The sequence below is a fragment of the Canis lupus genome, chromosome 23, assembly GCF_003254725.2.
Source record: "Canis lupus dingo isolate Sandy chromosome 23, ASM325472v2, whole genome shotgun sequence".
Taxonomy (NCBI): Eukaryota; Metazoa; Chordata; class Mammalia; order Carnivora; family Canidae; genus Canis; species Canis lupus.
The window spans coordinates 11,680,562-11,694,029 of NC_064265.1; the positions used below are offsets into that span (position 1 = coordinate 11,680,562).

The following is a 13,468-nucleotide window of genomic DNA, read 5'->3' on the forward strand; positions in this document are numbered from 1 at the left end:
AAAGAATTGATAGCAGGGCCTAGAAGAGAGATTTGTATGTCTATGTCCATAATGGAGTTATTCGAAATAGCTAAAACATGAAAGCAACCCAGCGTCCATCAGTACATGGCTTGGATAAGCAAAATGTGGCAAAATGTGGCATATCCATATAATGGAATATCATTCAATCCAAAAAGGGAAGAAAATTCTGACCTATACTACAACATAAATGAACCTTGAGGACTATGTGCTAAGTGAAATAAGTCAATCACACAAAAGACAAATACTGTGTGATTCCACTTACATGAGATACTTAGAGTAGTCAAAGCAGAAAGAAGAATAGTGGTTGCCAGGTTAGGGGTAATAAGGGTATTACTGTTTAATGGGTCCAGAATTTTAGTTTTATAAGATCTAAAGAGTTCTGTAGATGGATGGTGGTAATGGTTATACAATATTATGAATATATTTAATACCACTGAACTGTACACTTAAAAATAGTTAAGATGATAAAACTTATATGTATTTTATCACAATAAAAAGTGTTTTTAAGTGTCCCAGTTTGGACACTTAAGCCTACATGCCTGAGAATTCAAAGAAAGATTGTCCTTGAGAAGTTGAATTCAAACATTCTGGCAGAGATGGTAAAGGTGGTTCCAAAGTAGTCTTCAGCGCCACCTTCAGTCACCCTCTATACATCCTCCCTTCCTCCATATACTCAACATCAGAGCCCTGAGCCCCAAACCAGATATGCCCCATTGATGAGCAAGGGCATGCCCTCCACCCCACGCTGCCAATGGGTTAAAGTTCCAAGCCAACAAATAGCTCAAGGGACTTTGAGCAGATTGGTAACTGTAACTCTTCTCTCTTCCCTCCCCATCTCTCCTTCCCTCAAATGCCCTCATTTCACAGGGGAGGACAATGAGGTCCAGAAGAGGCAGAAGATGAACCAACAATATTGCCAAGATAACCACAGAGCCAGGAGCCAACCTATCCCTTTAACTTCAGGAGAGTCCCTTCATTGGGGTGGGAAACAGGAATCTTGGATCAGGATTCAACCGCTCTGTCTCTCGACAGCCAGTTCACTCCAGCTTAGAGAAGAGCCACTGTGGCCATCAGGAAAGCAATCTACACAGCACCAGACAAGGCCTCCAAGGAGGGCTGTGGGATGTGGCCTATGGATCCCTGGCCCCTCCAGGCTGCAGTGTACCACTGAGTGCCGAGGGATGAAGTGCTCTCAAATCCTGGAAACTCTCCTTTTAAGGATCTCAACTCTCTTACCCCAAGAAAATGCACTATCTCCATGATCAACCAGACTACTCCAGGGCTACAAGTCCCTTCTACAGTCTGATATAGCCATAAATTGCTCCATGACCTACTGGATCACTGTGGTCATTTCATCTTTTTTTTTTTTTTTTTAATTCACACTCACTTGTTTTCTGACTCAAATGCATTCACTAAGATGGGTAAGAAGTTTTATATTGGTCATTGTCAGGTCAGAGTCCCCAGGAGCATAGCCTGAGACAGGGTTTACTGAGGGAAGGACTCAGGAGAAGGGAACAGATGAAGCAGAATGAGGCAGGAGAGGAGCTGAGCAAGAATGGTTTCAACAGGTCAAGCTCAGCCTGACCCTAAAGGGGTATTGGTGCAGGAAATGTACCAGAGTTGGTCCCATCAGTGGCAAGGAGGCAGACTTTTTTTTTTTTTTTTTTCATCCTCTGAATTGGTCTTTGGCTCTGAACAGTCCCTGGGGGTGAGAGGTATAATGCTCTATGTGATGTAGTTCCCACGGGTGTAAGAGAATTCTCCAGAGAAGGCTGTGAGCCATCAGAACCATATTTACAGAGGCTGAGGTGGAGAGTCTAATGAAGGGGATCTGGGAGGTCACCACGTCATCCAGTGCAGCTAACTACCAAAGCCCCTACCCCTGGATTCACCAAATCCCTGGGACCTTCAAGTCCCACAGATGGAGCAAATTTAAGTCTGAGGGTGTTCACTTCCGCTTTTCACATATACCCACTAGACTCACCCCACCCTGAGGCCAACCCACTGCTTCAAATCCCAGGAATTCCACACTTCCCTAAATCTGGTTGCCAACCCACAGCCTGACTCTCAAAGCTAAGTCTCCACCCTCCCTGTTCTCAGGCAATCCAGTTTCATCTAGTTTCCTCTGAGAGCCTGTCTGAAAGGCAGCACACTGCTCCCAGGCAGCCTCCCACTCTGGAACACAAAGAGGCTGTTGACTTCTCCTTGGTGCTAAGGAGGACCCAGACCTTGAACTAGGCTCCTAGGAGGGTGGGTTTGCCTCTTATCCCTTTCCACTGGGTCTTTGGCAGCAAAAAACAATAACTTGTCCTGTGACAAACCTTCACTCCTGCTCCTTCCAGCCAGTTCTCTCTGGTTCCAAGGAAAAGCTGTTATACAACTTTAGGCTTCCTGTGGGTGTGGTGGGTGGGGCTGGTCGGCACACCCGCCTCCTGAGGCAGAATGTGTGCCCTTTGTTCAAGGCAGATAGTCCAGGCCTCAGCCCACAGCCCTGAGAGGACCGGAGCTGGTAACCCTCCAGCACGTCACCACATTGCCACACCGCACCAGGGCAGTAGGTGGTGGTGTCGCAGGTGCCATGGGACCTGACCACCTCCACAGAAAGGGCTTAGCCATCCTCCAGTAAGGCTTTGTGGGGCTTACTGAGTTCATCTATAGCTTAAGTGATAGCTCTTTCCATTAACCAAAACATCCATTTACCCAGAACTTAATCAACCAGCAGGGAGAACCTTCCCGTGTAGGTCGGGGCCTTGTGGGTATATCCTGGGTCCCTGGGCCTCCAGAGAAAGGCCATGAGATGAGGAAAAAGAACCCCAAGTTCTAGCCCAGCCCCACTCCCAACTTGAAGATCTTCTGAATCCTCTCTGGGTTTTGACTTCTTCGGAGGTAGGCACCTCTTGGGCTATTCATCTGGAGATTGCCTCCTGGCTCTACCAGGTCTGCCAGCTGTTGGCTCCCCAAGTATCCCCTGCTCTGTGCTCTGCCTCCGTGGAGTGGGGTCTGGAGGTTTCAACGCTCCTCCAAACCACTAATGAAAAAGCAGAAGGCCCTGAGCGGGGCACTTGATGGGATGAGCACCGAGTGTTATAGTATATGTTGGCAAATGGAACTCCAATTAAAAAAATATACAAATAAATAAATTGATTAATTAATTAATTAATTAAAGGAAAGAAAGAAAAAACAGAAGACCAGCTGAGGACAAAGCACAAGTTGACACCCTGTAAACCCTGCCCCCTCCCCAACTCCTAGATGGGATATGCGTGACAGTCCTCCAGGAAGCTCTCCACTGTCTTAATGTTAATACCTTGCTAGAGGGGAAAACAGCCTGAACTTGACAGAGGCAAGGTCTCCAATATCCTTTAGGTCCTCTTTAGAATATGAAAGTTCTTTTGAAAACTTCCCCTTTTCTTACCTCCCCCAACTCCCAAATATATAATCAGCCACCCCTTACAACCTCTAGGTAGCAGCTTTTTCTGCCCACAGGTCCCATGCTTTTATAAAACCACCATTTTTGTACCAAAGATGTCTCAAGAGTTTTTTCTTGGCCATCACTTCCAGACCTCACCCCACCAAACCTCACCTATATTCCAAACTACATCACCATCAGGTGTCTTCCTGGGGCCTGAAGCCCCCAGCCCTCTCCAAAGTGTGGACACCTTGCAGCTCCTCAAAGGTAACTGTGCTCCTTCATCCTGGGGTGACCTGGATCTCTCAACAACGTCTCATTTCCCCAGAATGGTAGGAAAGCACAAAGTACACAGGAGGGTCTGAGGGCAGGAGTAAGGGCAGGGACTGGAAATGTTCAGCCTAATTCCTTATGGCACTCTCCCCCAGGGCCTTTCCCCACCCCCAGCCTCAATTCCCTCACCAGTATAATTGGCACAAGCATACACATTGCCCAGAGGCCAGCCCAGAATCCCCTTAACACTTGTTCAGTTCGGTTCCCTGTGCCAGCAGTCCCCTGATCTGTCACACTCTAAGTCTCATGCCACAGGGAAAACTGGGCCAGCTGATGCCTTCTCACAGGGAATTCCTGGAATTCCATCTTAAGGGGGATGATCAAGCCCAAACACAGCCCTCACCTACAAAGGCCTGCTCCAACAGGAATTGTGCACTCCTTTTTCCAAGCCAAAAGGGTCAAAGAGAATGAACAGCCCCTGAATAACCTGTAATTCCCCCTAGATAAGTAGAGAGGCTTTGCTGAGTATGAAAAATAAACCCCTCCTGTCAGCTGTTACCTCCAGCTCCCACTGCAGTTAGTAGCCACCGTATTTCATGGACAGAACAGAGTTTTTAATAGCTTTGGATGCACTGCTTCTGAAAAGATTGGTGCTAGTTTCTGAAAAACAAATTGATTAATTCTCATTGGTAGACCTAAGAAAAACAAAACAAAAACAAAAAACCCAGCCCCTTTCTAACATGTCCTCAGAGCTCTATTCTCAAGCCTGACCTGAGACCAAGCCCCAACCCTGACTCAGACTCAGCCTGACCTTGTCGAGGCCAGGTTCCCATAAGAAAACTGAGCCCATCAAGCCAGAAGTGTTTACACAAATCATGTACAATTATGGCATTGCCCATGGCAATGGAACAAGTGTTGTATTAAACATATGAGCTGAGAATTCTGGGCAGGGAAAACTTGATGGGCTGGACTGTACCCTCAGAATCCAGCCCAGATGCTGGCATGGAGTAGCTCAGGAAACATTGGGAGAAAAGGAGCAAGTTGAACCCTAAAATGCAGAGGGCCTTCCAGAAAGAAGGAGCAGCAAGAGCAAAGATAGAGAGTTGGAGTCTGTGGCAGACAGGTGGCCCCTGAGATCCCTGCCTTCTGGTGTTGCCATCTTGTATGATCCCCTGCCTGTGAGTTTGGGTGGAAACTGTGACTTGCATCTAACCAGGAAAGGTGATGGAAAGTGTGTGTGTGTGTGTGTGTGTGTGTGTGTGTGTGTGTGTGTAATATAAGATTACAGTGCCCATCTTGTGGGCATTTGGGCGGCTCAGTCAGTTAAGCATCTACCTTCAGCTCAGGTCATGATCTCAGTGTCCTGGGCTCACTGCTCAGCAGGGATTTTGCTTCTCCTTCTCTCTCTGCCCCTTGCCCCCATGTGTTCTCTCTCTCTCTCTCTCTCTCTCTCAAATGAATACATAAAATCTTAAGAAAAGAAAAATATTGTAGTGCTCATCTTGCTATTATCTCTCTCCCTTCCTGGGTTTGAGGGAGCAAGCAGCCATGTTGGGAAATATCACATGGCAAGGAACCCAGACAGCCTCTAGGAGCAGAGGACAGCCTCCAGCTAGCAGCCTCCAAGGTCCTCCAGCAGCAAGCACAAAAATGATGTCCTTGGTCCTAAGCTACAAGAAACTTGACTCTGTCAACAACTATGTGCGCTTGGTAATAAATCCTTCCCCAGTTAAGCCTCAGATAAGACCATAGCCGTGGCTTACAACTTGATGGCAGCTTCATGAGACCCTGAGTTAGTGAACCCAGTGAACCATGCTTAGACTCGAACCCCACAAAAACTGTGAGATAATAAATGTTCATTGTCTTAAGCTGCTAGGTTTGTGGTCATTTTCACACAACAATAGATAATGAATAGAGGGCTGCACTGGGACGTCCTTTTTTTTTTTTTTTTTTTCCCAAAATGTAGACTGATTCAGGAGGTCAAGGTAGCTGAGAGTCTGCATTTCTTTTTCTTTTTTTAAAAGATTTTATTTATTTATTCATAAGAGACACAGAAAGAAAGAGAGGCAGAAAAAAAAAAAAAAGAAAGAGAGGCAGAGACACAAGCAGAGGGAGAAGCAGGCTCCATGCAGGGATCCTGATGTGGGACTCAATCCCGGGACTCCAGGGTCACGCCCTGGGCTGAAGGCAGCGCTAAACCGCTGAGCCACCCGGCCTGCCCTGCACTGGGAAGTCTTAATGGAACCTCTGGTCATTGGGATAGTTGAGGGTGGCTAGCAGATGACAAAATATTGGGTAGTAGTGGGGGTGGGGGGAGGAGAGCATGAAGCAGGTGATAACAGCCACCTCTAACTGAGCCCTTACTATGTGCCAAGCACTATGCTACATGCTTTACATGAGCTAACTCATTTACTCCTCACACCCTCCAGGATAGGGTGACTATTACTTTCCCCCTTTTACAGATGAGGAAATTGAGGTGCAAAGAAGCTAAGTGCATTCCCCAAAGTCATAAAGCCAGTAAGTGGCAGAGCTGGAACTCAAGCCAAGAAGCATTGCTCCCCCACTTACCCCACCCCACTCCTGTTTTAAACTGTTTTGCCACACTTGTGACTTACAATAGTAAGAGAGCTGGGACGTCAGTCTGAGAAACTGCTCTTTGGGCAGTGGGAGACCTCGACTGGAGGGACAGAGGTGAGGCGCAATCCATTGTATGTTTTGGAAAACCCTCACTAACAGGACAGCAGGGAGGGTGGGGAGGCAGGCTGTGGGAAGACTTGGAGGCTGGGGCGGTTTGTGGAGGATGGAGGTGTCAGAGGGGACACCCAGAACCAGGCACCTGTAGATGGGCTGGGAGTGGACAAAAGACAGAGTCAAGACATTGATAAAGAGCCACCTAGGCCAGCAAGCAACTCTAGCATCAGAGTTGGATTAAAATGATCCAGTCTGGTCCCTGAGGCTTATCACCTCTCAGGGGGTGCTGAGGCTGAAGGAGTCTGGGCCTCCTGTCCACAGCCCCCAGCCAGTCCCTGGGCATGCTCTTTCCTCCTCCTCCAAAGGCTCCCGGGAAGTACATTCAAGGGTGCACTTGAGAGGCAGGCAGAGGGAGTGCCGCCAGGGCACAGACCCCACCCCCATCCCTTGGGACTGAGGCTTGGCCTGGGTCCCCTTGAGCTCCTTGCAGCCTCCGCAGCCCCCATCAGAAATGCAACAACACTGGACATGGACAGGAATGAGCCAGGCTTAGGGCAAATGCTGCAATTAGTTTTTTAATCTGGCGATTTTCAAACCTCTAAGACATCTGGACTGCTGAGCGGCAGAGCAGCTGATCCCACACTAGCTAATAAGGGCAGTGGCTTCCAGCCGGAGGGCCTGGCAGCTGTCACTACTGAGTCTAGCTGTCCTGAAGCCAAGATGTGTGCTGGTGGCTGGACTGGCTCTCCCGGTAGTATCCACAGAAGGAAATGCCTGGGGGGCTCAGCATTGTGGAGCTGGGGCCCAGCCTGTCTGCCTGCTTATCTCTGTGACTGTGCCTCTTTACTGTCCTGCCCTCCCTGACTCTCCAGCAGCAACCTCAGAAACTGGCTATGTCTCTTGTTGGGGATATCCTCTGCCACCCTGCAAATCACACTTGATTTTCACAGGCCAGTGTCCCAGTGACACCTTCCCAAAGCCCATCTAAAATGCTCTCTATCCTTTTCCTAAGGCTCCTCAGCATGCTGGTCGGTGGCCCTGACCACATTCATCTTATAGGGTGACACTATCTCCATGTTCCTTTCCTTCTTGACTGAGCTCCTGTGCGTGGCTGGGGTTGACTCACTCAGCTTTGCCCTGGCCTAGAAGCCTTGAGAGTCACGACGTCCTGAGGCTAGAGTTTCCTTCCTGTCCCCAGGGTCTGGATGCACACAGGCTAGCATTTGCCCTGACCTCAGTGGCTCAACAGCAACCAGCCCAAGCAACAAGGGGATCTCCAACGGAGTGCATGAGGCCTAAGAAAGTGGCCCATCTCAGGTGAGGCTCCCCAGAGAAGAGGGAATCTTATCCCTGGGTCCACCGACCCCCAAGAAATACATAAATAGAAATCAGAGGATCCACATATTTGGGTGGGAGAAAACGACAACTTTATTCCCACTAACTTTTAACTGAAATTTAGCGTTTTCTTCCACTATGAAGGTAGGCAACAAAACACAGTGATATCTGCAGGAGCTGTGACTTAGTCACCAATAGAAATCCCAGATATTTCCCTTTCACTTCCTCACTGGTAGAGAGGCCTCAAAATGTCACCTACTCTCATTGTTGTGCCCAAGATTGCGAATCCAAGAAACCACCAAGGAGCCAACACCGATGCAACCGCACGAGAGTTTATTTGCAAGTTCGAGCTTGGGTCCAAGTGTGCCCGACACAGTAGAGCAGGGACTTGGACCCCGAAGTGGGTTACACCTGGGTTTTTATGGGCTGGTCTAGGGGATTTTCAGAAGGGGTGGAGGAATTTCTCAAGTTCTGTTTACATTCCGATATGGGGCTTTCAAGGGCATTGAGCTCTGTTCTCATTCTAATATGGGACTTTCTACCACTGGCGTGGGCTCTGTTGTCTTTCTGATATGGGATTCTCTGCCTAGGGCAGTTCTGAGCTCTGTTGTCTTTCTGATACGGGATTCCCTGCCCAGGACATTCTGCAGTTTTTCCTATGAAGTTCAGCTCTTACTCACAGGGGCCTAAGATGGCTGTACTTGTGCTAATGCTAAACTTGAGGTGGAATGGCCTTGATTTTTCTCGGCCTCCACATTTCCCCCTCTCAGAGGAACCTAAGGAAGGACCCAATCATGGGTCCTGGTTGCTCTCAGAGTGAGCAAGGGAGAATGATTAAACCAGGATTCGAACCAACCTTGTTGCTGTTCTCTCTCCCATTTACATCTAGCCAAACCTTTTCTGACTTTTGCCATAGATTCCCAGACTATTCCTGAGTGGTCAGTAAAGAAGCAACATTCCTCATTTGGGGCAGCACATACCTCCCCTTCCCCTTGCTTGCAAAAGCCTCTCTACAGTTAAGATGCTCCCATCTTTTTAAACCTTAAAAGACTTTAAAAGCAAGGCTGAATTGGGTGCACATTTTTAAATGGCTAATGGGGATTGGTTCTGGCATGAAGGGGACAGAGCATAAGCAACATTAGTGGGGTAAGTGAGAACGGCACAGTCTTAACAAAGTCCATGAGAACGGCGTGTGGGTCAGCTGGCCGGGCGTGGGTGTAGTGGACCCAGGGAGTAATCCCGTTGACCTTGAGAGCGGTGGGAGTGGTCAGGATCAGGTTGAAGTGTCTGGTGTTGGTATCTCTGCACGTACACCCAGTCACCTGGCCGGTATCAATGGGGGTCCAGGGGTGGCCCAGTCTTGTAGAGGGCCCTCAGCTTAGGCCACACCTGCTCATGGGTTCGTTGTAACATTTAGAGGGAGAAAAGGAGTTGGTGATCAAACTCAGCAAGCACCTCAGGTTTTAAATTGGGGATGATAGGTGGAGGAATACCGACCATGATCTCGTAGGGAGTCAGTCCCATCTTATATGGGGAGTTCCTCACCCTATATAGGGCGAAGGGGAGGAGAGTCGCCCAGTCCCCACCAGTCTCCAGGGCTAATTTAATGTTCTGTTCATCCCCTCTACCTGTCCTGAGCTCTGGGGCCTATATGCACAATGTAATTTTCAATCTGCCCCAAGTACTAGTGCCATTCCCCATGTTGCCTTAGAGACGAATCCTGGGCTGTTGTCTGATCCAATCTTAACAGAAAAACCATACCTCGGTAAGATGTCTTCCAGCAGTTTCTTGGTCACGGTCTGTGCTGTTTCGTGTTTGGTGGGAAATGCCTCTGTCCATCCTGGTGGGCAGTTTGCGGCTGTGGGATCCTTAGGACGGTTTCCTTCCGTGCATCCATCAACCATCTTCGTCCATCCTTTAATTTGTACCCAAGGTAGCTCACCTCTGCTCCGCAGATCTGGGCTTTTTTAGCTGAGGCCCAGTATCCTAGAGCCGCTATGGTTTGGAGCAAATCCCTGGTGCTTCACAGGCATGTGTCTTGGTCCTCCACCGCCAACAGGTTATCAAATGAGGGTGCTCAGAATGGAACTCACCCAATTCGTGTAAGGCCTCATCGAAGATGGTCGGTGAATTTTTGAACCCTTGTGGTAGTCGAGTCCAGGTGAGCTGGCCATTGATGCCTTTCTCAGGGTCCGTCCATTCAAAGGCGAAGAGGTCTTGGCTCTTGGGTGCTAAAGGCAGGCTGAAAAAGGCATCTTTTAAATAGAGGAGGGTGTATGGGTTTGGGACCATAGGGTGCATATCCTCTACTTACCAGTTGACTTCCCTTAAGTCCTGGATTGGCCTGTAATCGTTAGTGCAGTTTCCGAACCAGCAGCAAGGGAGTGTTCCATGCTGACTGGCAAGGCCTCAATATGCCCGAGTCCAGTAAGTCACCGTATGTGGGGTGTGATTCCTGAACGTGCTATGAGAGGCATGGGGTATTGGCGGACCCTGACAGGGTCTGCCCCCGGCTTTAGTTCTATGTAGATGGGCGGTCGGTGCCGGGCCAGCCCAATTCCCCCAGTTTCTGCCCATGCTTGGGGAAATTCCCGCAGCCAATGGTCAATGTCAGTCACTGGGGCTGAGGGCATTTGGTGGAGACAATATTCGTCTTCTAAACTCAGGACAAGCACCTGAATAGGGTGCCCCTCCTTGTTTAGGATTTTTGCCCCTTCTGGGTGGAAGCAAATTTGTGTCCCCATCTTGGTGAGCAAATCCCATCCTAACAACGGGTAGGGACACTCAAGGGTGACCATGAAGGAATGGGATACCCAGCCCATGCCAAGATCCACAGTTTTTCGGGTAGTCCATGAGTACTGTTTGGTGCCCGTGGCCCCTTGCACCCATGAAGTCTTGTTTGCCAATTTCCCTTGGGGTTGTAATAAAACTGAATGTTGTGCCCCAGTGTCCACTAGGAGTTCAACAGGTTGCCGCTCCACTCTGAGAGTTACCCTAGGCTCAGGGAGGGGTGCCGAACCCCGACTCCCCTAGTCGTCCAGGTCCTCCATCTCCAAGATCTTGGCAGGGGCCTTAGGTCTTTTGTTAAGACAGTCTTTCACCCAGTGGCCTTCTTCTTTGCAATAAGCAAGTTGGGTTTTGTTCATCTTAGGGTGCTCCCGACGGGGACCAGGGCCATCCTCCTTATCTATCCCTGAAGCCAGCTTCTTGAGGTGCCTCCGTCTTTCCTGTGGGTCATCCATGGTTGTGGCCAGAAAGATCTTGGCCAGGTTTCAGGTCTCCTGTCACTTAGTTTGGTTTGTTGCTCTTCCGGACTTTCTCTATTATTATAGACTCTTTCTGCTACTATAAGTCCTGCAAGCTCTTCTCTCCTAGTATTCTCTCTAAGAAGGCTGCTGGACTCTTGTCCTTACCCTGTCTTACATAACCATGCCTCAGCCAGATGGGTAGGCTTGCACACAGCAGCCCAGAGACCTGCCTTTAGAGTCTGGCAGTGGACCCGGAGTCTCTCCTTACCTTCAGCGAGTTGTGTGCTTTGGGGAGTAAAAATGGTTTTAGCCAAGGAGGGGAATTCTCGGTCATGACCTGCCAGACCAGGATGTAGGGCACCTGGTCAGGGTGGCTGTCCGGTTTGTCCCTGAAGATCACGGCCTTAACCTGTAAGATAGTAGGTAGGTGGAAAGTTCCTTCTCGGGGCCATCCCATGCCAAAGATTGGTCATTCTGACATGCAGCAAGTTTGAAATTTCCCTCTCCTTATGTAAACAGTTATGACAGTTAACAAAGACACAGTAACCCAGACAAAGGCACAAACAGTTAACAAGGACATAGTAACACAGACAAATGTTCCAGTGCCACCGCAGAGACAAAACAGAAAGTAATCCGAAGGGCTGGCAGCCGGCCCTCCTTACAGATGAAGACTCCCGTCCTCCTTACAGATGAGGACCCCATCCTCCTTACAGATGAGGACCCTGTCCTCCCAGTGGGGGCAAGGGACGTCTCCTCAAGACCCCTGGTCGTCGGCTCTCCAGCGCGTCCGCCTAAACCAATGTCGACCCAATATAGATTGGAATTCCTACAGGTAAAAGTACAGTTTAGAGCTCTCAGAAAATATGTGCGCAAAAAGGTGGAAAAAGTTGAGTGCACTCACCACACGTTGGACCCTCCGGATAGGGTCCTGGAGGTCTCTCGGATCCCAGACGAGCCCCCAAATGTTGTGCTCAAGATTGCAAATCCGAGAAACCACCAAGGAGCCAACACCGATGCAAGCACACGAGGGTTTATTTGCAAGCTCGAGCTTGGGTCCAAGTGTGCCCGACACAGCGGAGCAGGGACTTGGACCCCGAAGTGGGTTACAGCTGGGTTTTTATGGGCTGGTCTAGGGGATTTTCAGAAGGGGTGGAGGAATTTCTCAAGTTCTGTTTACATTCCGATATGGGGCTTTCAAGGGCATTGAGCTCTGTTCTCATTCTAATATGGGACTTTCTACCACTGGCGTGGGCTCTGTTGTCTTTCTGATATGGGATTCCCTGCCGAGGACATTCTGCAGTTTTTCCTGTAAAGTTCAGCTCTTATTCACAGGGGCCTAAGATGGCTGTACTTGTGCTAATGCTAAACTTGAGGTGGAATGGCCTTGATTTTTCTCAGCCTCCACACTCATCCCTGCTTTAAAGTCACTAGACTCTCTCTCTCTCTCAAATTAATTAATTAATTAAAAATTTTAAAGGGGCTCCTGGGTGGATCAGTCAGTTGAGCATCCGACTCTTGATTTTAGCTCAGGTCATGATCTCAGGGTCCTGAAATCAAATCCTGATCTGGCTCCTCACTCAGCGGGGAGTCTGCTTCAGATTCTCTCTTCCTCTGCCTTCACCCCTCCTCCCCTCTCTAAAATAAATAAACAAACCTTAGAAAAAAATTTAAAATCACTAGAGCTATTCAGCCTGCTGCTAGGTCTTATTATTTGATACACAAATTAAGAAATATATGTATTACTATGGCACAAATTTGTTTGCAATTTCTATTGATTTCCCTTGTAGTCCTTTATGTTTTATTTTTAATGCTTTAAAAACATCATCCTAACCAGAGTCTACAGGCTTCACCAGAAGGTCCCTGACAGTGACAAGGTCCAAGACCCTTCCATGGAGTAACCCCCACAGGAGAGGGAAGGGGTAACTTCCAGTCAGGAGGGGTCCTCTTTCAACCCTTGTGGAAGGGGTATCAGGGAGTACTAGAAATGAGTGTTCTGGGACAGAAGCTGGGCAGCCAGTCTAACAGAAGGCTTTCATTCCATCTCTTCCTTCTACTTATCTTTAACTTGTATTATGGCTTCAATTTCTGAATATTTCCATTATGCCCAGTATGGAACTTGGCAGAAGAGGATTCCTAGCTGGTGGAGTGGAAGGTGAGAGCCTGAGGGGCATGTTTGTGGTCCCCTGGATTGGGGTTTTACATAATGGCTGGCAGCCCACAGGGAAGCCCCCAGTTTCCCAGCTGGGGGTCTGGGAATGATCAAGTCCCCATGTTTCCTGGAGATGGTCCAGGTTGGCTTCACTCAGGGCTGGTGAGACAAGGCCAAGAAGTAAGCTCCAGGACAGGGCCCTAGAATGAGCCCATAGCACTGGCCCTAAGGAGTCAGGGGCTGATAGCAGGCCTTCCAACTTCACAGTCCAGATAGATCCCTGTGCTCAGGCACTTTGGGTAGGGCACAGGCAAAATCATCAGGCTATCTAGGTCAGAGATGCCA

General features: G+C 48.9%; 1 long non-coding RNA gene across 1 annotated transcript; it reads right to left on the bottom strand.

The window, feature by feature from the left end:
* Positions 1-8,042: 8,042 nt before the first annotated feature.
* On the bottom strand, positions 8,043-11,032 carry LOC125753442 (uncharacterized). The gene is made up of 2 exons (XR_007405311.1): positions 9,488-11,032; positions 8,043-9,115 (listed from the first exon to the last, which is right to left on the bottom strand). It is a non-coding gene; the product is annotated as an uncharacterized LOC125753442 (long non-coding RNA).
* Between the last annotated feature and the right edge of the window lie 2,436 nt (positions 11,033-13,468).